We start from the raw sequence: 27,954 nt of genomic DNA on the forward strand, positions 1-27,954 counted from the left end.
CGTATATAATAAAAAGACCTGGGTTGTTTTTTATACAAGCCAGTTGAGGCACTTCTGTTAAATTTTGCCAAAAGCATATCTTTTCCTTGTGTCTAGATTATAAATTTGCAACCCATTAGAACACTTCAAGTAGCTTATTATAGGCAGCTTATGATTATACACTGGTGTTGTTTGCTCCATGTTCTGATTATAGAATTTCAATCATTTAAGTCCTGGGGTAAAGTACATTTTTGAAAGCATTGAATTATTTCTATAGTAAAAATGGTGCTTCTCATAAAAGAGTCATATGTTGCTAAAACAAATAGGATGCACAAAGCTTACATGGGACAGCATCCTACTATCAAATGAGCTTTTGCTCTGAGTTTAACCTTTTTCAAATTAAATCCTTTCATCTTTTATTTTTCTAATTCATCATCTTATTTACTTGACAGCCATTGAGTTACTGTTCTCTATTAGGCATTATTCTATGCCTTAGAGATGTAAAATTAATGAGCAATAAATTCTTCCCTGAAGGAACTCATTGATTAGAGGAAAAAATGGAAACGTGTGCTCAGATCTTATAAACCAATGTGCTCGGGATTCTTAAATGGGGTTAAATGCACTGGAAACAAAGATGTGAGCTGTACTCTCAGCTCTGTCCCTAATTGGGCAAGTTCCTTAATCTCTCTGAAATTGCCACCTGTAAAACTTAGAATAACATTAGCTTCTAAAACCACCAGCAAAGTTGCTGTGAGACCCAAATAAGTCAATGCATTCAAAACACTTAGCATAAAGGATGAAAGCCTAGGCCAGGATAACCATACATTGTACTGTGTTTGCATTCAGTGTACTGGTTGCTCACTGTGTGAAGGTGAAGTGGGAAGAGAAAGCTTCTCACTCAAAGCAATGAGCAGGAGCTCTGACCTGGGAGGATCACGTGTGCTATTCCCCCATTGTTCTCTTTTCTGGCTTTTCCCTATTCCCTCCACTATAATTTTGTAAATTTGGGCATCATTGTCTTTTGATTTAGTTGTTTAAGGACATGATAAGTAGTAAAGTATTCTAGCTGTGTTGTGGACATTGATCCTAGGAAATCTCACTCCCTGCCTCCCTAGACATAATGAATAAAGCACTGTTGGCCAATAGGAAAGCTAGATAGGCAGGACTAGGAGACAAGGAGGAAATAGGAAGTAGTAAGGAGGAGCCAAGATGGAGAGTCTGGAGAGAGCAGTACATGGCAGCTGGCTCCGGGTAAGAAGACCACGTGGAAATACATAGATTAACACAAATGGGTTAATACTTAATAAAGAGCTAGCCGATAAGAAAGTAGTAACTGGTCAACAGTATAATATCAAATACAGAGTCTCTGTGTGTTATTTGGGGCTGGCTTGGCAGCGGGACAAGACCAGGCAGCAGGAGGAAAAAACATATTCCTTACACATATGTAAGTAAAGAGTTAAGAGAATAAATAAAGATATTCTTAGTGAAAGTGCCCTGGACTGAGGTAATGGGTTTGGTAGGGATTGCTCAGTTGGCTCATAGCACAGGTTCAAATGATCAGTCTGCTCCACCATGACTCAATCATGCTATCATTTGGAAGATTTAAGATAGACAGTCTGGTGTGTTCAAGGACAAGAGAACCTATATCTTCAGAGATAGGCTTCACTCAGGGAAAGCCCTTCTGGCCACTCACTTTACTTGTGATAATTTCTAACTTTGGGTGAGGTTGGCAGTAGTACTACAGTATAGATTCAACATCAGAGGTGTCCACAAGTTGAAGCAGAGAGAATGGCCTCTGATGGTAACACACACTTCAACTGTACCACTATATATTGCTTTCCTTTCCACATCCTGACAGGCAGTGACCTGTGTGTTGTCCTTTTGTAGAAGGTTGTCACAAACTTCAATTTCATTATCATAGAAACATTTCACAGGCCTAGCCCAACTAGCAGCTGATGTTAGACATAACAATTCCACTGCATTCTATAGTAGTTGTTAGGCTAACAGAGCAGATTAGTCAGTATACTTCACAGTGTACCTTCATCCATTCATCTTGTATCAACTCAAATTGTTTCAAAAACAGGAAACTATTTAGTGAAGTATTTTCTCTGGCTGCACTGAACTGTGGTAGCTTTGCAGAAACTGTGTAGGACTACAACTGCCTCTGAGGAGACTTGACAGGGACATCACCGGGTAGTGCTGTTTGCACCTTACCTGGACCCAGAAATGAGAACAGGGAAGTGGAAGGAAGCACCTTTCCCACAAAGACAGCCCCACCTGCACTCTTACTCATCTTGGCTTGTGGTGCTTTCACTTCCTGAAATGACTGGTAGAGAAGGTTATGCTGGCCTTGTCATGCTGCTGACTCAGTTGCTGACCCTGTGTGACTTAAACTTGTTCATGTAAATAGTGTTGATATTAATCCACAACTCCCACCTCAAAGGAAGTAAGAGACAATTTATTTGGGAGCCGAACGTGAGTGAGAGTGACTCTGGCCCAGAAACACTGATTTAACTCAGCCCATGTTCCATGTTTACATATGTTAACAGTTACACGAGTTTGTAAATTTATAGAAAAAGGAAATTAAAAATTAAGACATATTTCTAATACATTGGTAAAAGTACCAGATAAGTAAGTCACAAAATCTGGGGAAGTCTTTGCTATAGGGCTCAGATGATACCTGATGGAAGGTGAGGACGCAATTATTTCACTAGACCCAAGATAAATGATAAATGGGTGGTTATTGGGGAACAATTACACAGAAAAAATGCAAAGATCCACAATAGTGTTTCCCTGCCCTTCCACCAGATCAGCTGCCCCACTAGAAAGGAAGTGCTAAGGAAAGCCACCTCTCAAGTTTCCCCTTTTCTGGTTCATTCTGCCTGAGGCCATGCCCAAGTGGATGTGGCCACCATTACAAGTTCACTGCAAGACCTCTACAATTCCCCTTTTAGTCTAAAGAAGACAGTTTTTATGCCTGATGCAAAAACTATCTATAATGATAACAAATGCTAAGTATGTTTCAGGAAAAAGAAAATTAAATATGCACAAATTAAAACCTACTATCAGCAAGAGCAACACTGAGTAATGGATATATACACTACATGTCCAGTATACATGTCTAGTGTCAGAATTAAGGCATGACAGAGATTACTCTGATGGTAGTACTAATCTGTAAAGGCTAAATCTTGTCAATATAAGATAAGAGTGGATATTGCTATGACTGTCTAGTCTTCAACTTCATCAAAGACCTGAGAAAGAAAATAACAGTACTAGGGTAGGTAGGAAGCACAAGCCTGTGACTTCTAAAGGTGCAATTAAGACAGAAACAGCAGACTACCTGGACAGTCACCCAAAGTCTCACAGCAGCATTGGAGCCACCAACTTTGGCTAAGGCCTAAAGTGTCAGACAGACTATCTCAGAAGCAGGGAAACTGAAAAACTCTCTTATCCTGACTTGGCAAGGTTCAGCAGTCTTTTTTAAGTTTATCTCCTGCAAGTTCAGTTAGAACAGCATGTCCAAGGTCAGCAGTCAAGGTGAGGGCAATTCTTTGCCCAAGAGACCAGTAGCCAAGGAGAGAATAAACTCAAGATGTAGTGTTAAGAGTGCCCAGCATACTCTCAGGAATAGCTTGGTGCTGTCAGGAGCAATTGTGTCTCATGTCAATAGAGTACTAATATTAAAACATTTAATGCCATATTCTGCAGGTCTTTGAAGTGTTTGAAGATCAAATATCTATTTCTGACTAACCTCATAGGTAGAAGAAGCATGGGTAACTATAATCTGTAATTCCCAGAAATGTAGTTGCTCAATGGCTGAAGCTTCCCAAAATAATTAATAATTTAGAAAAGAAATGACTTAAAAAAATGTAACTACACACACACACACACACACACACACATATGCACTCACACACACATCAATAACAGATAGAACTTAAATGTCTTGACTAGAGATAGAACTGTAAAGTGCAATGTGATAAAATATCCTAAGTTGTATCAATACACAAAATATATACCTAAAGATAGTTTTATATTTGTGTGCAAAATATCACAAACAGAAAGATGGTTCTAATTAGTCAACATATAAGAATCTAACAATTTAAATTATCTATAGCTAATAGTTATAAAAGTAGTTCACAAGAAGATATGTTAATCTACCTATATCCCATCCTAACCATACCTTTCCTATCTATACTCTTAAGCTTTTCTAAAAATGATACCCCAGTCTGACTATCACCTTCCATACCCAACCCTACACAACTTAAAACCCACCCTAAGCAGGTGATAAGTATCCCTTTTAAGACAACAGGGAAGAAAATACCCTTAATGCCAACTTTTGGGAAAGGGGACATTGTTTTTCTTAAGAGTTACTTTTGGCTGAAATGGGGAGATGGTGACTCTATGGGATCCTGTAGGAAACAAATAAAGCAATGGAAAGTCTCCAGAGGACTAGCTGTAACATTTGTAGCTAGTCTCTGAGTGGCAGGAGATGCATGACTAAAGTTCTGAAGCTCTGGCCAGAGTGTTCAAAGGTGCTAGCTAGTCTGGCTTGTCTAGAGCAGTATTAGCCCTCACCTGATCTTAGAGTGGTATTCACTAGTTCAAAAGCACCAAGTTGAATCAAGTGGGATCGATGTATTGGGGCCCCATCTTTCTGGAGATTTCAAAGATTGCTGTTAGAAAATTTTATTGTTCATTGTGGAAGACTTAAACAATAATATCAGCACAGGATGTTTAACTTTTATAGGTGTACATACTGGGAAACGTAAAAATAAGGATGACAATATGTATGAGGGAAATTAGGATTTTAGAGAGATAACAGAGTTTTGATAAATAATTGTCCCTAGATTTTATTTTTGTCTGATGACTTATACCAATTTTCTTTTTCTTTCTTTCTTCTTCTTCTTTTTTTTTTTTTTTTTTTTTTTTTTGATATGAGACAGAAACGTTGAATTTTATTTTGACAAATAAAAATAATTTGAATTTAGAGAAGGAAATCCAAATCCAACTCCCAAGACAGCATTGGTTTTACATGAATTGGAACTACCAGCATTCTAGGAAGTAAGGAGATACCAATTTTACGTATAAAAATTTTACTAAGAATAGATATTGGTACCACTAGTCAAATCCTTTTTTGTTTGTTGGTTCTTTCCAGATAACCATCCTTTCTTAGGCATCTACACATTCAATGTCTTTTGGCTTCTTGAAGATGGGTGTTTTGTGTTTTCCTGTAAAGACAAGAACAGAACACTCACCCTACCTTTTTGAGGTCTCCATACAACTCGTGGGATGATATACCTTGTTGGATGACCTATCATATCCCCCCATCAAGTGGTTTCTCCTGTTCAAACCATATCTTGATGAACTTAGATGGTATCCAAAGCTTTTCTTCTCCTGTAGAAACAAAGGGAAACCCCCACCCCAACATAACACATATCCTGGTTTCCATACTGAGGTCAATACATCCTTGCAGTACACCAGCTGATTTAGCTCAGAAGTTTTTCTATTGTCCAATGTCTTTCTGTGGCTGTTTTCCCTTCTTCATTAGCATTAAGAAAGTTTAAGGTTAGTAAAGTCTTATGCAATATGAGGGAATATTGGTTCCCTCTGTCTGTTTATAGAGCATTTTCTTTAAAGTGTGATTAGATCTCTCAACAACTGATTGTATGGTATGCCAGTAACATGCTTTATGTTATAATTTTTTTTTAAAAAAAGAACTGTTTCAATTTACTGAAGACATATGCTGGAGCATTGTCAGTTTTGATTAGTGCAGGTATACCCATAATAGCCATTACCACTAATAGGTGTGTAATAACAGAATCGGCCCTTTCAGAGCTCAGAGCAATTTCCCATTGAAACCTTGAAAATATGTCTACTGTATGATGCACATATTTTAATTTTCCAAATTCTTCAAAATGAAACACATACCTTTAGGGTTACTACGTGCTAGCAAAGGAGTTTGATTATAGAAGGAACAAGTAGGACAGCTTTAACTATTTCCTTAGCTTGTTGCTAAGTTATGAAAAAAATTCTTTTTAAAACCTTTGCTATTCACATGGTATTTTATGAAATCCTGAAGCCTCCAGCACACTTCCTATTAATAAATGATCATTTTCATATTTGCCTTGTACTAGGGGACTTGGAGATCCATATGGGATCTGATGTGTTTTATATATAGGATGAGTTCTATTCCTGATTATTTCTTGTAGTTGTATAAACAATGAAGTTAATTCTGTATCATCAGGAATAAATTCAATTTGGCAGTTTCAATGTGTAAGATGAGTCTCTCTGCATATTGAGAGTCTGTAACTATATTGAGAAGTTCTGTAAAATCCATAAGTATCATGATAATGGCACACAACTCTGCCTTTTGTATAGATTTATACCCTGCCTTAATCAATTTGCTTGCATCAGTGTAGAATGTAGGGACTCCAGAGTTTGGTGTGAAAGAATCCAAATGGTTTTCTTTATGAATTTTATTCTCTCACTTTTGGGAAAATTGTTGTTAATCATTTTCACAAAGTTACTGCAAGCTCTTTCCCAGTATTCATGATCTTTCCATAAGGGGGAAATTTCCTCATTAGTTAAAAATACTATAATTTTTGCTGGGTCCATTTATGTCAGTTGACAAAGTCTTAATTTTCCTTTTAAAATCAAATCAGAAATCTTTTCTAAATATGCTTTTAATTTTTCTTCTGTTTATGTGGTAAAAATATCTATTCTAATATGATATATTTCCTCTATAGCAAAATCCCTGAAAGGTATTCCCTAGATGGTAATATAACCAGAATGCAGTCGAGCTTTTGATCCACACAGTTGACATTTGTCTCTAGTATAATTTTTCTACCCATTCTAGTTCTTTTTCAGCTTCATCTGATAATATTCTTGGATTATTTCCTTGGACCTTTTCCTCTTTTAGGATCTTTTTCAATTTTTCAGATCATGTTCTTCTACTCCAATAGTAGTCTGTAGCTAAGGAATCTCTCCTAGCAATTATTGAAAATCATTAAGAGTCTGATATCTATCCCTCCTGATCTGTACTTTCTGTGGTCTAATTTTCTGTGGACCTATTTTATATCCTTAACAATTGGGAGAATTTCCTCTTTGCATTTATTTGGGGGGGGGGGTGGGATTTGTAATCCCCAGTGAGGTAAAACTTCCTTTACTTCCTCGAATATTTTTTCTAATGCCTCTGCCTTAGAATCAACCAACAAAATATATTAGCCATATAATGGTAAATTATGGATTGTGGAAACTGTTTACTAATTATTTCCAATGGTTTTTGAACAAAAGTTTGTCACGAAGTGGGGCTATTTAACATTCCCTGTGGCAAGACCTTCCATTGATATCTCTTGACCAGCTGAGAATTATTCTAAATAGGCATCATGAAGACAAAATTTTCCTTCTCTCTTTTTTGTAAAGGTATAGTGAAGAAATAATCCTTTAAATCAATAACCACAATAGGCAATTCTTTAGATATCAGAGTAGGCAAGGGCATTCCAGGCTGTAGAGAGCCCATTGGCTGAATTAATTTATTGATGGCTCTCAGGTCTATATGCATTCTCCATTTTCCAAATTTCTTTTTAATAACACCTGATAGCATACTAAACCTTTTGTTTGGTGGTTCCTAGGGGTCTGTTTGTAGATTCAAAATGTTTTTCCTACTAATAAAAAAGAGAATAGGTCACATGTAGAGAAACTAATAAATTGGGCAAAAGATAACCCAAAATAATCTTGCTTAGACTTCAAGATTCCATACCCTCCACATGGTCTACATACTAATCAGGACTTTTGGTTCACAATAATTAAGTTAAAAGCAAGAGAATAGTTTCTTTTAATGTCCCTCATCCTCTGGTTCCTACAATTTTCCCTCTCTCTCCACAGCAGGACTCCTAAGCTCAGCCCAATATTTGGCCTTGGGTCTCTGAATCTGCTTCCATCAGTCACTAAATGAAGGCTCTCCCATGACAACAAAGTAGTCACCAATCCCTTCACAGGGAATGGCCAGTTAAGGCTGTGCATCACTGCTGCCAGCAGTCTTAGCTGGGACCATCCTGTAGACTTGTGTAGGTTTCCTTTCTATCAGGCTTCTACCACACCCTAACTCCACAAGGTCCTCTTTCCAGTCATTTTTCAGAGCATTCTCTCTACCCCTAACCCAACCCCTCAAGTTCCCATACACATCTGCCCCAGTCCACCCAGGAGATTTCCTCCATTTCCCTTCCCAAGGAGATCCATGCATTGCCCCTTCAGCTCTCCTTGTTATATAGCCTCTCTGGGTCTGTGGATTGTAGCATGGTTATCCTTTACTTTAAAGTTAATATGCACTTAAGAGTGAGTACAGTCCATGTTTTTCTTTCTGGGTCTGGGTTACCTCACTCAGGATGATTGTGTTCTACTTTCGTTAATTTGCCTTCAAATTTGCTGATGTCATTATTTTTAACAGCTGAGCAATACTCCATGTGTAAATGTAGCACATATATTTATCCATTTTTCTGTTGAGGGACATTTAGGTTGTTTTTAGCTTCTGGATGAATATGAATATGGCTACTATGAACATAGTTAAGCAATTGTTCTCGTGGTATGATGAGCATTCTTTATGTATGTATATGCCCAGGAGTGATATAACTGGGTCAATTACATATTTTCTGAGAAACTGTCATATTGCTTTACAAAATGGCTGTACAATTAGCAATTCCACCATCAGTGGAAGAGTATTCCCATTAGTCCACATCCTCTCCAGCATGAGCTTGTATCTTAGCCATTCTGACTCATGTAAGATGGAATCTCAGAGTCATTTTGATTTCTATTTCTCTGATGGCTAAGGATGTTGCACATTCTTTGTTTCTCTGCCATTTAATATTCTTGTGTTGAGAATTACTTGTTTAGATCTATGCCTAAATTTAAATCATATTGTTTGTTTTATTGATGTCTATTTTTTTTAGTTCTTTATATATTTTAGATATTGATCCTCTGTACAATGTGGGGGTTGGTGAAGATATTTTCACATTCCATAGGCTGCTGTTTTCTCCCATTGACAGTGTCCTTTGTGTTATAGACCCTTTTAAGTTTCATGAGGTTCAATTTATTGTCTATCTTAATGCCTGCCCAGTAGGTGTTCTGTCCAGTAAGTTGTTTCGTATGCCAATGTGTTCAAGGCTATTCCAGTTTCTTGTCTATCTGGTTCAGTGTATCTGATTTTATTTTGAAGTCTTTGACCCAGTTGGATTTGAGGGGTTTTTTTGTATGATGATAGATATGAGTCTATTTGTATTCTCCTACATGCTGGCATCCAGTTAGACCAGCACCATTTGTTGAAGATGCTTTTTATTCCATTGTATTTTTCTGGCTTCTTTATTAAAAATATGGTGGCCATAGATATGTGGATTTACATCTGGGTCTTGAATTTAATTTTGTTTATCCACCTGTCTGTTTTTATACCTGCATCATATGGTTTTTATTTCTATAGATCTGTAGTGGAGCTTGATATCAGGGATGAAGACATCTTTGGAAATCAGCAGTTCTTTTATTGTACAGGATTGTTTTAGCTATCCTGGGGGTTTTATTTCTTTCTATATGAAGTTGGGCATTGTTTCTTCAAGGTCTTTAAATAATTGTGTTAAGGTTTTGATGAGGATTTTGTTGAATCTTTAGATTGCCTTTGATAAGATGTCTGCTTTTACTATATTAATTTTATGGATCCATTGGCATGGGAGAACTTTTCATTTTCTCATATCTTCTTTAATTTCTGTCTTCAAAGATTTGAAGTTGTGGTAAACGTTTTTCATTTGTACTATAGACTCTTGAAAAATGTCAAAGGGACTATTTATCTTTACAAAATGGAGGACAGGATGCTGTTGGCATCTGCTGGCAATAGGGAAAAAGATTGTTCAACAACTTCTGAGACTGCATATCCTAATGCTAGTCATTTTCATCATATTTTTAGAAATCTTATTTTTCTAGAATCTGTAGGTTCCTTTTTATGTGTGCCCACTTTCATACATGAGTCATTTCCTTTTACTCTCCCATAGTCATTCTCTATTCAGAACTTTATTCCAACATCTGCACTCCTGGTAGGCAGTCTTAATCCATTGAATCTTATTTCTAAGCATTATTAACATTCCCTTTTCCTGCAGAAGCTGGGCTTGCCTCTGGTATAGAACTTCTTACAGAGTATGACAATTACATATGTTCATACAGGTAAGGATTGAGTCTTACTACTTTTAATCTCTGATGCGGAATGCCTGACACAGAGTAGAATTACAAGATTGTTCATTTAATGAATAAAACATATGCAGTCATGGGCTCACATAGGCCCTCTACATATATGACAGTTGTGTATCATGGTCTATTTGTGGGACTCCTTTCAGTTGGAAGAGGGGCTGCCCTAACATTTTGGCTGGCTCCTGAGAACCTATTCCTCATATTGGATTGCCTTGCCCAGCATTAATACAAAGGGAGGTGCTTAGTCTTATGGGAACTTAATATGCCATGATTTATTGTTACCCATCAGAGGCCTGTCCCTTCATGAACAGAAACAGAGGAGGGATGGATTGAGGGGGTAAAGGAGATGTGGGGAGAGAGAATGGGAAGAGAAAAGGAAGGGGAAACTGTGGATGGGTTATAAAATAAATTAATGAATTAAATAAAAATAACTTATGCAGTCAAACATTTGTACAAATGCCAAGTCAATATGCCTTTTATTTATTATTTTAATGTGCCCATTTTACCCCTGCAGAGGCTATCATTTAAAATGTGACTGACTGAACCATTTGGCTATCAGAAGGTTTTAATTTAAATATTTTCTGCACCAGGTGATCGTGGCTCATACCTTTAATCCATGTACTCAGGAGGCAGAAGCAGGCAAGTCTCTGTGAGATTGATACCAGCCTTGTTTACAGAGCAAGTTCCAGGACAGGCTCCCAAGCTGCAGAGAAACCCTGTCTCAAAAAAAAAAAAAACAAAAATAATAAATAAATGAACAAACAAATGAACAAATATTTTCTGCTGAAGTTAAAGGGTAAGCCATAGCCATATTTTGGGTGGTGGATGGGTGCTAGGTGAGAGGAACAACAATCTTCTGTGTTTGCTGTCCAGTGTCAGTGTTGATAGGCAGAGTGCTGTCCAATTTATGTCAGGCAGTGTGGGTAGGCAGAGTGTTCCTCAGAATGATGATACTACAGTGGTGTGGTGCCCTGGGGCCCGAGTCACAGAGAAGAAAAACTAAGCCCTGGAACAAACCAGTGACTTTCCCTAAGTTCCAGGACATTTATTTGTAGAAGTGGGGAACAAAATCCATTCTCTATTTGCCATTCTTTTCAATCGATCCATCGTCTGGTCTATAGACATTCACTGGATGACAAGTGTACTAGGGCTTCCTAAGGATATGGGCACCTGTATAACAACCTTGTCTTTAGGAAAGCCTGCAAATGTGTGATGTGCACTGTGATTTGCAGAAGTATAAATCTCTGACTTTATCTTTTTAGTTCAGAAAGCTATGCGCACAATACTCCACAGCGATTTTTATTTTTGAAACAACATCCTTTTTGGCATATCTCAACTTAAAAGAAGTGATTAAGTTTTGTCAAATAGTGAAAGCTATTGACATATGTATATATGAGGATAGGATTCACCTATTCTCATATGTTGTTTTTCTTAGTCCTTTATGAAGGAAGACTTAGACCTTTGCTGGTGTTATACAGCTTAGGAATGGCTTTTATTTCTTGAAAATTGGTTGGTACATTTGAAATAACAGAATGCATCCATTACATTACACATTTTTTAGTTTATTACAGTTGCACAATTACATGAAGATTTCATATTTTACTCCCCTTATTTATATTAATGTATGCATGTATTCATTTATTCACTCATTTATGACCTAAATGTATCTGCCATTTTTAGTGTGCATGGTGTCAAAGAACAAGAAGTCATGTATTTATTTCTCTAACAATTAATGGCTGTGAAATTATGGTTTGTTACTTAGTATAGGTTAAATTCCATCATCTGTAAAATCATCTATAAAAACTTGGCATGATGGAGTCTGGCGGATCGAATGACACACTGGATGAGTCACTGTGACAGTGGGAAAAACTTTCTGCTGTCTCTGAGTTTCCTGTGAACAGAGCATTCCTGATTTGTCTTCCTTCCCACTCACACTTGGTCCCCTTCTTCCTAGGATAGGAATAAATGCCGTCAAATGCAGGTTTGTGCAAAGAAAGTAGGCCATGAAGATTGGCTCAACTTTATTTCCACTATGGAATCTGCAAATTGGATTTGTGAATACCAGAAGAAATAGGCAGCTGCCATTTACTCTTCTGTCATGTGTGCTTCGGGCAGAATTAACCTCACATGGGGAAGTGTAAGATTGCCCTGCTGCACCTGTGGCCATGCAGGAGGTTTGTCAAGGAGTCCAGTCATTTTTCACCCATAATTTCTATTCCCAAGTCTTAAATTTAACAAAACCAAAGTTGATCATTTGTCTCCACCTAGCTATTTTGGGGATATAATTAATCCAAAATCCAGGCAGCTAATATAAATTGTTGAACCTTCTCAAAATACTAATGTAACATTTCCCTGATGCATAATAGATGCTCAAGAAAATGTATGCTTGTTGTTCACTTTTTTATTTCTTTCTATAATATTTGTTGTAGAAGGTTAAAAGATATGTTCAGCAATATGTTTCTCTCTTCAAGGAACTTCCAGTTCAATAAAAAAGATAAGACATGTACAGTCATAGTGTAAGAGAGCAGAGTAAATATGAAGTAGGGAAAAGAGAAGTTTCATGGGGCTTGAGAGCAGAAAGAGAGCACCCAATGATGAATCAAAATGATCTGCAAAGAACTGGGCAGGCTCCAACTAGAGTCCTGGGACTGAGTGCCTTTTGCCAGTCCCTTTCCTTGTAGAGAATCACCTGTTACCATGTCTTACTTGTTTTTGATGAACAGCAAAAGACACATAGGTTGTTAACAATAAAACTGCCAGTGTTGCAGACAGGGCAGACTGTTGAAACTCTAAGGATTCTTTTGTTTTGCTGTTGTTGTTGTTGTTTTGTTTTGTTTTGTTTGTTTGGGTTTTGGTTTTTGTTGTTTTCTTTATTTTTAATTTTTTATTTAAATTTGAAACAAGCTTGTTTTACAGGTCAGTCACAGGTCCCATGCCCTCACATTCTCCCCTGTTCCCCCCACAAACCCCCATCCCATGCCCTTTCTGCTCCCCAGGGAGCAGACTTCCAGAGGGACTCTTCAAAGTCTGTCATATCATTTGGAGAAGGTTGCAGGCTCTCCCCATATGTCTAGGCTGAGGGAGTATCCCTCTGTGTGGAATGGGCTCCCAAAATCCATTTGTGTACTAGGGACAATTACTGATCCATTACCAAAGTCCCCATAGACTGCCTAGTCCCACATTCAGGGAGTCTGGGTCAGCACTGTGGTGGTTTCCCAGCTATCAGACTGGAGTCCATGAGCTCCCCCTTGTTCAGGTCAGCAGTTTCTGTGGGTTTCCCCAGCCTGGTCTTGACCCCTTTTCTCATTAATCCTCCCTCTCTGCAACTGGATTCCAGGAGTTTGGCTCAGTGTTTAGCTGTGGGTGTCTGCTTCTGCTTCCATCAGTTACTACATGACCGCTCTAGGATACCATATAAGGGAGTCATCAATCTCAGATTCTGGGAAGGGCATTAATGGTAGCCTCTCCTCTATTGCTTAGATTGTTAGTTGTGGTCATCCTTGTAGTTCTCAGGGCATTTCCCTAGTGTCAGATTTCTCTTTAAACCTATAATGGCTCCCTCTATTACGATATCTCTTCTTGTTCTCCTCTATTCTTTCCCTGACTCAATCTTCCTACTCTCTCATGCCCACCTCTTCCCCCCCTCCTCCTAACTTCCTCTCCCCTCCCTCATGTTCCCAAATCGCTTAGGAGATCTTGTCCCTTTCCCTTTGTCCAGGAGACCATGTATGTCTCTCTTAGGGTCCTCCTTGTTCCTAGCTTTTATGGCAGTGTGAATTGTAAGCTGGTAATAATTTGCTCTATCTCTAAAATCCATATATGCGTGAGTATATACAGTGTTTATCTTTTTGTGACTGGGTTACCACACTTGGGATGGTTTCTTCTAGTTCCATCCATTTGTCTGCGAATTTCATGATTCTATTGTGTTTTTCTGCTGAGTAGTACTCCATTGTACAAATGTACCACATTTTGTCTATCCATTCTACAGTTGAGGGACATTTAGTTTGCTTCCAGATCTGGATATTACAAATAATGCTGCTATGAACATAGTTGAACAGATGTCTTTGTTGTATGAATGTGTATCTTTTGGGTATGTGCCTAAGAGTGGAATTATTGGATCTTGAGGTAGACGGATTCCCATTTTCCTGAGGAACTACCATACTGATTTCAAAAGTAGCTGTCCAAGTGTGTACTGCCATCAACAGTGGAGGAGGGTACACCTTTCTCCACATCCTCTCCAGCATATACTGTCTTTGGGGTTTTTTATTTTAGACATTCTGACAAGAGTAAGATGGTATTTCAGAGATGTTTTGATTTGCATTCCCCTCATGGCTAAGGATGTTGAGCACTTTCTTAAGTGTCTTTCAACCATTTTGGATTCCTCTATTGAGAATTCTCTACGTTGTTCTGTACCCCACTTTTTAATTTAATTACTTAGTGTTGTGGTAGCTAGCTTCTTGAGTACTTTGTATATTTTGGAAATCAGCCCTATTTTAGATGTGGAATTGGTAAAGATCTTTTGCCATTCTGTGGGCTTCCATTTTGTCTTGTTGACTGTGTCCTTTGCCTTACAGAAACTTTCCAACTTCAGGAGGTCCCATTTATTAATTGCTGATCTCAGTGTCTGTGCTACTGGTGTTATGTTCAGGAAGTGGTCTCCTGTACCAATTCATTCAAGGTTACCTTCCACTTTCTTTCCAAGAGGTTTAATTAGGCTGGATTTATGTTGAGGTCATTGATCCATTCGGACTTAAATTTTGTGCATGGCAATAGGTCTTGATCTATCTACAGTCTTCTATTGAGTCAGCATTGAGTTGTGCCAGCACTATATGTTGAAGATGCTTTTTTCCATTATATATTTTTAGCTTCTTTGTAAAAACCAGGTGTTCATAGTTGTGTGGGTTAATATCAATGTTTTCAATTCTGTTCCATTGATCTTCCTGTCTATTTCCATGCTAATACAAAACTGTTTTCAGGACTATAGCTCTATAGTAGAGCTTTGAAGTCAGGGATGGTGATGTCTCCAGAAGTCCCTTTATTATACAGGGTTGTTTTGGCTATCCTGGGTCTCTTTCTTTTTTCCATATAAAGTTGAGCATTGATTTTTCAAGGGTCTGTGAAGAATTGTGCTGGGATGTTGATGGGGATTGCATTGAATCTGTAGATTACTTTTGGCAATTTTGCCATTTTTACTATGTTGATCCTACCTATCCAAGAGCATGGGAGATCTTTCCATTTTCTGGTATTTTCTTTAAAGACTGAAAGTTCTTACTATATAGGTCTTTCACTTTTTGGTTAGTTTATCCCAATATATTTCATATTGTTTGTGGCTACTGTAAAAGGTGATGTTTCTCTGATTTCTTTCTCAGCCTCTTTATCCTCTGTAAGTAGAGGGTAAGAAGAGAACAAGGGAAGGACTTCAGGGGCCAGCCACCCAGCTACACAGCCAGGCATGGAGTAAGTAAGAAAGAAAAGGGATACAGAAGTAAGAAAGATAAAAGCTCAGAGGGAAAAGATAGATGGTTTAATTTAAGCTAAGAAAAGCTGGTTAGAAATATGCCAAGCTAAGACCAGGTATTCATAACTAAGAATAAACCTTCAAGTATGATTTACATGTATTTGGGTGCTGGGTGGCACCCCTCTTTAAAAAAAAGCCTAGAGAGTAAAAGGAGTAAAACTTCACGTAACACTGTTGTTTTCTCCCAAAAATTCAAAAGAATTATTTCAACACCTCAGACCCCAGTTTCAGCTAATACTTACAGTATATTAGAGAGTTTGCCTGATGCAAAGGTCCAAGATGAGCTGTCCCACTCTTCAGGTTCCAAAGGGACAAACCAATGAATGGCGATTATAAGACAGAAGTGAGAGAACACAGACTTCTGTCCATCACCCTTAGTGATTAAGCAGGGTGTGGTAGCTTCATCTGGCACAAACAAATTATGAAGGAAGAGTTTTTCTTGCCCATCATTTTCCATCATGGCAGACAAGGTGTGGGAGGTGGGGATAGCAGTTGTGGATGCACTGCAGCAGTGTGAGGAAGACAGTCATGCATGCAGAGTTAGGAAGTAGAGAGAAACAAATACCACTGCTCAGCTACCCTTGTCCCAGACTCCAGCCCATGGGATGGCACCACCTATACTCTGTGTATTTTCTCTCCACAGAGCAACTGAAACTGCCCTCCAAACTCCATCAAAGATACTCCTGGAGGTGTCTCCTGAATGATGTAAAATTCAATTAAGTTGACAGTGAGAATTCACCATCACTCAGAGCATCACTCATATTGGGATTCTAAAAGACAGAGGACCAGGAAGTCTGTTGTGAGATTGTGTCTCCCAGAAATAACAGAAAACTTACACTTTTGATTCATTCACAAGTTTATAACACGAACTACAGCTTTTGTATTGGTTTATCCTTCAGAAGAATTCCTAATTAATCTGAGTTATCTCATGATACAATGGCTATATAATTACTGTATGATGTTGTGGCTTGTAGCAAGTATGTTTATTGATAATGTTATTTTTCAGATCTTGTTTAGGCAATGATACTGTTGTGAATGAATTGGCTGTTTCTTGCTGTAGATTCTTCCTGTAGCTTATTCTCTCTATATAACAAAATTGGCATGTGCTTTCCTCAGTTTAGCTATATATGATCATTTACTGGGAACAAATTTCTCCCATGAATTTGGATTTTACTGATTATACTCCATAGCTATGTGTGGAACCTATTCTCCATTAACTGGTCCTAGTTTACTGATTATATTTCTTAGCTATGTGTGAGACCTGTTTCCCACTATCAGATACTTGTTCCCCTCTCCAGTGCAATGCAGAGATCTGCCTTCCTGCAATTATTCTTATTGACAGGCATCTGCTCAGTGTTTAGGGCCCAGGCAAAAGCATTCCATTTAAGACATTCCCAGATATCCAAAGAAATAGAATTACTACACACCCAAAATTGTTGATCCATTTGCCCAGGTAGATAGAAAAAATAAGCATACCCTGGTTTTACCTCACTGGCAGATAGAGAAAGTGATAGCCTAAACTAACACTGCACTAAATGATTCTCAAACTTCATGTTTTATTAACTCAAGATTTTAGCTCCAAGATTTACTGCTCCCTCCTATTTCCCCTGAGAAAATAAAGACAAAGGTAATCAGTCCATTTGTTCATCCTCAGGGAAAAGTATATTTTCCTGAAGGCCTGTGCTGCCACTGAGGCCAGAGCACTAGAAGGGGTCAGGCTTTGTTACTTGTGCAAATTAAACTTAGACCCTCTCTTTGACCTAAGCAATTGCCCTAAGCAATTGATGCTAAAAGTTTCTCTTACAAGTTTTGCCTTATTGCTGTGTGTGTAAATTTTATCTGCCTTATTGACACTTGAGAAACTCAAGCCTCACATTGTATTTCAAATAGAATTACTGATGCAAAGGTATGTATAACCATACCTATAAGAACTGGTGGAGGGGTAACAGAGAGAGGAACAGACAGAGAAACAAAGAAACAGAGAGAGACAGAGAAGAGGAAGAAGAATAAAGGAACATGCAGAGGAGCAATTGTGTGTGAGTCAATTCATCTTTCCCTCGGATTTTAGCTCCTTCACTTATTCATTGTTCCCTTTTGAAGTATAAGCAACTAATTACTTTGGTTATAGGGAAAATTACTCTTTCCCAAGGATGATCGGCCTTGTCACCTACCAAGTGATCATTCCTGAAATCATATACATTACAAACAGCACTAAATGGGCTCATCAGGTGTTATCTGTATTTTTATGCAGATGTATAAAAGAATAAAGAAAAAGAGGCCGTGAATTGAGAAGGAGGAAGGGGATGTGGAAAGATTTGAATAGTGGGGACATGGAAAGGGCTGAAAGGTAGGGACATGGGAGGGGGTTGGAGGGAATAACAAAGAAGAGAGGAAATAATGTAATTATAGTTCAATTAAACTAAGCAAATTCAATGAAACCTAGGAGCAACGCTCTACCTCAGCCGTCTGTGCCAATTTCAAAGATAGCCAATTGTGGTAGAGATCTGTGTGAGAAGTTGGGGGTGAGGAGCATCAAGAGACCAAACTTTGGTGTGATCTTTGTGTTTAATTGTCTAAATAGGTTTTATACTCTGAACAATGGGTTGCGTTTTATTCACCTTTCCTGTTTTCTGTTTAACATTATGAAAGGTTACATTATTATATGCGTCTTTCCAAGAACCTTTCTCTACTGCAACATTGTGTCTTCACTCTTCTGATATATCCACCAAATACTTTTTGATTATAGAACCTAGAATATCATTGTTATCCTGTGTAATAGACTGATCTTCTCAGAGGACTGAAACATGGCATACTGATTCAATATTGTAAAATCCATATTACTTTCCACTGCTACCATAAAAAGTAGGCTGTAACATGAATAATAGTAGTGACAGATATTGGGGTTCAGACTTCAAGTTGAAGATCAGAAAAACAAAGCTGCCAAGTCACTAACTCTTACCTCTACCTCAGGCTGAAAGGGCTGTCTCCAGGAACTCTCACCAAGCCTCAGACTACTGGTTGTCCTCAGCATGGCTCTGAGACTATGTTCCTGTCTTAAATGCCTTATGAGTCCTGAGATTAAAGGTGTGAGTTCTGTTTATCTTTTAGACTGATATACTCTTGTGTAGCCCTGTGTGCCCTTGAACTCAGAGAGATCCATTTGCCTTTGTCTCCTGAGTCCTAGGATTAAAGATGTGTGCCATGACTGCCTGGCTTCTATGGCTAACTAGTATGGCTACTTTGCTACTTTGATCTCCAGTGGCTTTAATAAATCATGAACAATAGACATGGTATATTACTTTTAATTTTCTTGCTCTAGGAAAGTTCCTTATCAGTTTTAAAATAATAGATATTTCATCCACCAAGGACAAATACATATGTGTGGCTTTCTAATCAGAGCACAAGCAACTTGTAAATTTGTTATTAGATTTCATATGTCTGAATCCCAGTCATCCTGAACATAAAGTCTCAGTTAAAATTGAAGCTACTTATTTTGAGAAACAAACAAACAAACAAAGTAGAACTGCATTGTACAAATAAAAGCATGCATACAAGAGTCTGGAGAAATTTTAAGAGTGATGTTCTGATTTTCACATAGGGCACTGTATCAAAGTAAAGGCTTCTTCAATTGTTTACCAAAGTGCTGAGGGTAATGGAACGTAAATTAATTGCTGTAGTCAAAGTATGGTGCTATCTTTAACCTGTATCACACACTGAGGAAAGCAATTGATCTATTCCAAAACCTTTTGCTAATGTAACAAGAGTATTCCACCAAGCAATGTGAGAGTCACTACTTAATGTGGCAGGCTCTTGCTGGCCAGGAGCACACCTAGAAAGAGGAGAGATGTTAGCTCTGGCTGGCCTCTGCTTGACACTGAGTACTGGTCGCCCCATTCAGAGTTGAGATGGAGAAGAAACGATTAAGGGAGGGTGAGGAGGAGGGAGAAACAAGAATGATCATTGAAAGGGACACATTGTGGATCAGTAGCCTGTGCTATAACTAAGCTCAGGCCTCTATGCTTGTCTTAGATAAGGTTTCTGTTGTTGTGAAGAGACACCATGACTACAGCAACTTTAATAAAGGAAAAACATTTAGCCATAGCTTTAGTCCATTGTCATCATGGTATGATATGGTGGCATACAGGCAGGTGATGGTGAATTCGCTGAAAGTCCTACATTTTGACTTGCAGGAAGTAGTCTGTCTCTTTGGACATGGCTTGAGCATATTAGACGTCTGGTCCCCAGAACCCACCATTCACATGTAGATTTAAATATTTTTGGCCTTGCTAACTCATCCAAAATTGTTGGTTATAGTTAAGAGATGGTTATAAACTGAATTCAAACAGGTTGATTTGCAGTTGTATCTTAAATACAAGGAAACTGGAAGCTCAACATTGAAATCCATAACTAGAGAAGGATTGACTCTCCAGACTCCAAGAGACTGAAGCAGCTGATGATCTCTAACACACTTCCTTAGACTTTAAATAATTATCATATTTATAGGCCTGACTGACCACTGGAAAACACATTACACCCACAGCCAAGAAAGTTAGGCAAATTGCATTTCATTACTGCTGTCCTTATTAAAAGCTGTGCATTGCAATGTGCTGAGTAGTTAGGAGACACCCCGATGTGTGTAATATCCTACAGGACATATTCAAATGTGCCTCTGCTATAGCACATGTGGCGATCTGAGCTCCAGGAAAGATGGTGCTATGGCCCCATAGACCACACTGAGCTGTAAAGTTTGTGTCCTTTCTTTCACTTGGTTTCTCAGATAATTAGAAAACATTTGCTAATTGTAATGTAGGTATAATGGAAGGGTTGCATAAAAACAGTGTGAAATATAGTCTCTGATGCTTTAAAACATTATATGAAGATACAATCTGAGTGCTCTATTGTTCATCCTCTTAAGGTCTGCAGTTCCATGGTTTTAGTATAATCACCCATTCCTACAATGTTCACCACAGTCAAATTTAGAACATTTTTGTCAGCACATAAAGAAACTTCTAGGATCACCTTCTTTTATTACTATAACTCCCTTGGCTCCAATAACCTGTAGCTTTACTTTTAGTCACTAAAGACTTTTCCCTTTTCCAGACCACTCTATGACTGGAATTCTGTGAAATATATCTCTTTCTGGTGAACTTCTTTCTTTTAGCATATCTTTTATAAAGATCATCTCTAGTGTAATATATAGCAATATGTACATTCTTTGTGTGTATGTGTGTGTATGACAGGGGCTCTATATTAGTTTAGAAATATCTATGTAGAATAGGAAGGCTAAGTGCTGGGATTAAAGTCTTGTGTCGCCATGCCCAGAAACAATATTTCATTTATTTTTATATGTAATGTTTTTCCACTGTATAGAGACATATTATTTCCTGTTTGCACATTTGTCAGTTAATTGGCATTCTGGATTGCCTCTACTCTTTGGACATATGTCATTCTCATTTATACAGAAGTAGAGTGATTGAGTTATAAACTTTTCTTTTCTGTAGCTTTGGAACCTGTCCTGGAATTTATTCTTTAGACAAGGCTGGACTTGATCTCACAGAGATTCACCTGCCTCTGCCTCCTGGGTGCTGGGATTAAATGTGCAAGCCACCACTGCCCAATCTTTTTATTTTAAGTTCAAATTAGATAAATAAATAAAACTTACGTATAGCATTAACATGTAGATACATTTATATCAAGCAATTGGCTTTATTAAAAGAAAAGAGATCCAGCTGGGCAGTGGTGGTGTAACCCTTTGATCCCAGCACTCAGGAGTCAGAGACAGGTAGATCTTTGTGAGTTTGAGGCCAGCATTGTCTACAGAGTGAGTTCTAGGAATGGCTCCAAAGCTACAGAGAAACCCTGACTCATAACAACAAAAACATTCATGGTCAAATGATTATGAATAACTAAAACTTAATACTAAAGCTCTCTTAAGGAAACCAAGAGAAATAGTGTTATTTATCCTTGTAAACTCAAGTTTCATGATCATGCTTTGCAAACATGCTTAGAAATTTTAGAAACTAAAACATTTATAACTCATTGGTTTTAAATATTTGATAGGATGCATTTTAAGTGAAATGCCTTAGTTTCATAGTGGTCTGAATAGGAATGGCCCCCATAGACTCATGTGTTTGAATCCTTGGCCCATAGGGAGGGGCACTATTAGGAGGTATGGCCTTGTTGTAGTAGGTGTGATGTTGGAGGGATTGTGTCACTCACAATGGGTTTTGAGGTCTCAGATGCTCAAGAGAGGTTCAGTGTGTCTCAGTCTCTTCCTGATGGCTGTGGATCAAGATGTAGAACTCTCTTCTACTTCTCTAGCACTTTGTCTGCCTTGCATGCCACCATGCTGCCTAATATGACAATAATGGATTAAACCTCTGAACTATAAGCTATACCCAATTAATGTTTTCATTTATAAGAGTTTCTGTGTTAATGGTGTCACTTCACAGCAATATGAATCTCAACTAAGAGACATGGTTTGAAGACCTCCTGGATTGCCAAACTGTATTTTTAGTATATACTTTACTGAGGCTTCAACTCAATTTGTAATTATGTATGGAAATAAGTAGGTGCAGTTTGTAATTTTTGATGGGAGATAGCTGAATAGATAATGGTAAAATGAAACTGGTATTTCTGAATAATTGTATGGCCTTTATATTTGGAATAGTCAAGGAAGACAACAAGATAATGAAGATGATAGGGGAGCATTTCTATGACAGTGAGATTGCTCAACTATTGACATCCATATATTGAGTGTGTAAAGAATTAGCATATTAGGCCTATAAGAAAGTGGAACTATCAAGGTCTTTGCAAATAAGGCAAAAAATAAGTAAATTGTTGATAAACAAATTTAATATGTAATAAGATATGAGCATCTTTACTTAATTTTTAATTCTTATTTGAGGAATTAAAATATAATTGCATCATATTTCCTTCTCTTTCATAACCTCCTTAATCACTAATTGTTGTTAAGTGTATGTGTGTATGTCCCTAAATACAACTTGCTCAGTTGGTAAAATGTTACTTTTATGTATGCTTACAGTGTTGACCAATAAGTGTGTCTTTAAAATACCCTGATCTCAGGTGTCATAACCCTTCTGAACATTTTAGAAACATCTCTAGCACTATACAAAGAATTCCAACTAATTTTTTTCAGTATTTCTCATTTGAAAATCCTCACTGATTTCTGTGCAAGACTGCCATAGCTTTTGATATTGCCATCTGGCCAAGCCTACTTACTTTTTCTCTTTTTTATCAACCTCTGATTTCATTTTGTGCTGTTAGTTTTATCCATTAAAGCCTATGTGAAGTCATTTTTGAGTTAATGAGATAAAAGATGGAAAACTGTGTCTCATTCTTTCATTAATTATATTGCTGGGGCATAATATGTATTAGTGCTCAAGTATAGTTGTTAACACATCGCATCGTTTCTTGGGTGAGATGACCTGTCTATATGTTTGTTCCTCTTGCAGTTCTCAGCATTTCATTTTCTTAGGTCAATGAAAATTAAATTACTAGCTGGTTTGCAGAGAGAAGTGAGCAACAACTGCTTCATTAAAGAAAAGCTGTTTGTATTCATGTAAATAAACAGTGAATGTTGCTTTAAAACTATTTTTTTTTTTTTTGGTTAAAATGTATTCTTCCTTGAAATAAACTATAGTTTCTGTCAAGATAAGAATGATGAGTGTAAATAACAGTTCCTAAAGGATAATATAGTATGTGTATGTGCATGTGTGTGTGTGTGCACAAGTGTGAATGAAATGTATTGTCATTAACAAAGAGAAAACATTCAGGTGTCACTCGTCAGATTTCTTAAGTCAGATGAGTAAGTTTAATCCTCCAGCTTCAGAAGAGTGCACTTTGATATCAGAGGAGATGTGCCCTTTCTCTCCACATGCGCTCCAATGGCATGATACTTGACTTGGGCATCAAGAGGCCTCCTTGAAGATTTTGGAAAGACCCACTGAGCAATCTTCAAGGTGTTTCATTTTATTCTCTGTTTTTATACTTCCTCATCTGGAGAAATTGACATGAGGAATGGGGAAATCTCCCAAATTCTCCAGGTTATAAATTCTATAATTCCCAAGTCGAAACCTAGAACTTGATATATAGTCTAGGAGCTAGAGTTCTAAGGTAAACAGTAGTAGGGAATGATAGCTAGAAGTTAGAATGCAAAATCCAAACTCCTTCACTAAGTCACATGGCTGTGATGAGGACCTGGGACATCTAGAGTGATCACAGAGAGTGAACAAGAGAAAAAGTACAGCAGATGATGCCACCAGAGATGCCAGGAGCCATCTGCCTGCTCTTTCAGATATAGTTTTAAGATACTGATATTTATTTAGAAGTTTTATCTGTCAAATAAATAAATAGTTTCACACACCTCTAATGTGCTACCTTGTGGTCAGTATATTCATGTTGACTTCATTTCCCACCAATCATTCACATAGATAGTTAACCAGGAGGAGATTTTCAATAGGAAAATAGACCATAATAGTTTCACAAGCAACTCCTTGAAGTCATTATTCTTCAGTTGAGAGAAATAGCCACAGTTTCAAAATAATCATTTCTGCTAAAATTATCAAAATAAATAAAAGTGCAAGTTGGGGCTTGAGTGGTGGCTCAGTGGTTAAGAGCACTTGCTGCTGCTCTTGCTGAGAACCCAGGTTTGTTTCCCAATACCCATATGGTATTGGGAATATCCATACACTCCAGTTCCTAACTATCTGCCAAGGTCCTCTGAACTCTATAGATATTAGGCATACCATGCACACATGCAGGCAAACATTAGTAAACACAAATTTAGAATAAGCATATCCCTTTAAAAATTAGAATAACAAAAAAATGTAAGTTTATTTTTTTCTTTTTGTATATTTGTCTAGTGGGATTTTTGTTGTTTTCATTCATGGAATAATTTATATTTGTAGTGCTCATTTCCTGAAGTAAAAAAGCTAAAATTTAAAGAAATATATAATTCTTACCTTACTCAAAGTATTAATCAAACTTTTATTTGTATGTTTTTCTGGGCATAGTTAATATGAACTCACACAATCTAATTTAAAGTAACTGGAGATTGATAAACAAATCAGAAATGAAAGGTGGAAAATGTTGTCTTTAGGCCTGGCAGCGTCTAATGATTTTCATGAACACTTTTTAATTAATATGACATTGATGGAAGTGAGAGCTCCAAAGAGTTTGAGCCCAACCATTTGGAGAGATGAAGAAAATTAGTCATATTTTTAAAATTCAGCACAGATTCAAACAGAACAGAATAAACAGAACCCAATCTGTTTCCAGCGAGGCTTGAATAGCCTAGCTACAGAATAAGGAACTGTATGTGGTGGTATCTATGATGCAAACACTCAGGAGGCAAGAGCAGAATGATTAGGAATTTGAAGACACTTCTTCTGCATACATAGTAATTCCAAGCTGGGCTACATGATAACCAGACTCAATAAAACAAAACAAAAGGAAAAGAAAACAAGAAAAGATTTTAACAAGCAAAACTGGCAAAGTAGAGCAATGGAGAAAGTTATAACTGCACATGCCCAAAGGGGAGACTTACTCAAAACTATGAGGAGATGGATAAAGAAGGCCCTATCTCCCCCCTGATTAACCTTCATCAGATTCCATTTGCTAGGTCCCTAAGAAGGCATCTAATTTAATTAATATATAAGTTTGGGTCCAGTCAACAAAGGTCAATATGGAGAAATTTTAAAGGCTGTTGTCTGTGGCAGAAGGCTGAAGTAATAAGGAATTATTAAGAAATAATGAAACTTCTAAGTAAAACCATACTTCCCATACGTGGGTTGAGTGGTTGTGTTACTTAAGGAGCTTCTCCCTGGAATGAGACACAAACAATGCTGTGAGATCTGTGAGCACAGTTCACACAGCAGCAGAAATTGAAAGTATGGCTTCTTTAACTAACAGACGCCTGCTCTGTAAGGCACTGGAGAAATCTCATGGAGATCTGTTTTCAGTGTGACATTGCTCTATGGAGGAACAAAGGAAACTGTTGGTCATTGGGCTACATGGGCCACCAGTCACTAGAGAAGTCAGGTGTGGAGGGAGCTACATGATCTGAAAGACTCTGGCACTAGAAGCCACCTGCCCCATAGAGGCTGTCACTAGAAACTGAGTGTAAGGTAGAAACCTGGTAGTATAAATTAGAAGTCAGCCACACTGGAGGAGAAAGATGCTGGAGAAGCCTACTATGGGAAGGCTGAGCAGACTTTCCGATACCTGTGCTCATTAGACCACGCTAGTCATATGACTTGCATGGACCAACAGCATATAAGTGGAAGCAATATTGAATTCATTTAGAACAGATTAGAAGTTTTAATGCAAGTTTACTTTTTAGTCTTGAATCCTGTATCTAATGCTTTTTCTGTGTTTGAGAACAAGCAGCTTTCCAGTTTCTGACTGGCTTATTATGATCATGTCATTCAATAGCATGAAGTTCTGGGCCATCCTCCAGTGTAATGTACACAACTGCAAAAAATAGAAGGAGAAGGACCAAAGGAATCCATCAGTAGTGTCATATGAGAGAAGTCCTTAGAAACAGTTAACTCACATTTCTGTGTTGTCATATTAGCCTTCCTTGGTTACAGCTCTGTAAATGGAAGGTGAGAGATGGGAGTTTCATTGTCAACAACTTCTTCGGTATGTGGAGGACCTTTCTATAATACTTGACTTCTATTTTGCCAGTTTTTATCAAACACTGCCAATATGCCATTTATTTCTTTTCTTTATCAAATGTCCGCAAATTGTCTTGGAAATTGAGTTTTAATTTATATTTGCGTAGCTTTTGTTTTTTTTTTTATTGAAACTCTGTAAACTTCCCTATGTCTTTTTGTAGAGGAAGTGGGTATTGATAAGTAATACTGTGTTGTCTCTCTAATGCCCTCAGCTCAGCACATGCTTCTCATGGAACATTCCTCAGCTTGATATTTTTCCCCTCACACAGAATAAAGAGTCAATGGCTTTAGTCTCGGTGCTCTGATACTACTTTTGTCAAAGATTCTATTCAAACTTCAAATGGTATGCTGCCTTATTTCTCAATTTGCCTGTCATTCTCACCAGGTTAGGATGCCTTGAAGATAAGGGTCTTGCATTGATTTTCTACTATCTCTATCTATGTATTGCAGAGAGCCCTTTTAAAGGTAAATTTTCAATGTAGTGATAAATGGATGGACAATAGATCAATGCCATTGGCAGGTATAAATGGTCAATTTTTATGAAAAAGTGTTTCTTATATGTTAAAGTATTACCTTCAAGACTGAGCACAGTACAAAGCCTATACCTAAATTAACAGCAAGAAGTCTATTGTCAGATAAAGTTTTTATCAGTATAACCCTTAAAACCTTGATTAATTTCTAAGGTCGAAGTTCCATATTTAAGTTTATGCATTCCTCAAACATAAACTTAAAATAGCCATATTTTACCCATAAAGTATGTTTTTCTTTGAAAAAAAAAAAACACCATTTGTAAGGGAATAGGAAGTGAAGTGTGAAAGTCAGAGGAAAACATAAACAAAATAGGAATCTTTGACATAACAGGCAGATTGTTTTAGTTATTCTAGCAACTTTTTGAAGTGTGTGAAATGAATATATTATAAACCACAGTAAAAGTTTCGATTTCTCTTTGTCATGTCCCACAAGATGGTGGGGGACTCAGATTTTTCAATATTTTGGAACAGGCAAACTATTCAAAGTTTAAATAAACCATGTCATACTTAACATTGAACACAGAAAAATAATGCATATAATTGCTGAATACACTTAAGGAATAACTGTATCAGCCAAGCTGTTCCTGTCTAATTTTCAATGGAAATATTTGACTGGGTAAATCTTACTCTATGCATTAACTTGCATGCTATATGATATACAATTTTTGCTTACTAATCACAGACCTGAAAATCAGGGAAAATAGAGATTCCCCAGAACCTGCTATAAATTTTATTTTTATTGTCATCTCAAACCAAACTAATGCTGTTTTTCATGCGAAACCTAATAAAAGTCACAATCTCTATTGAAAAGCCCATATATTTTATGGACTTATATTATGTACCCTTAATAAAGTTTTAAAACAATCCATAATAGATTTCACGGGAAGCTTGGACCTTCCAGCATCCTTATTAGCAGTTCAATTTTAAACACAACTTTAGACATGATTATCTGCAAATGTCAGTGGGGTTGTTTACTATTGAAAGACTGGTAGCTGAAGGG

The 27,954-nt window shown here is 37.4% G+C and overlaps 1 protein-coding gene across 1 annotated transcript in view; it reads left to right on the plus strand.

The window, feature by feature from the left end:
* The window catches only part of LOC127223341 (EGF-like and EMI domain-containing protein 1), a 650,856-nt gene that overhangs the window by 391,613 nt on the left and 231,289 nt on the right, over window positions 1-27,954 (plus strand). The window lies entirely within an intron of this gene.

This window comes from Phodopus roborovskii, unplaced genomic scaffold, assembly GCF_943737965.1.
Source record: "Phodopus roborovskii unplaced genomic scaffold, PHOROB, whole genome shotgun sequence".
Taxonomy (NCBI): Eukaryota; Metazoa; Chordata; class Mammalia; order Rodentia; family Cricetidae; genus Phodopus; species Phodopus roborovskii.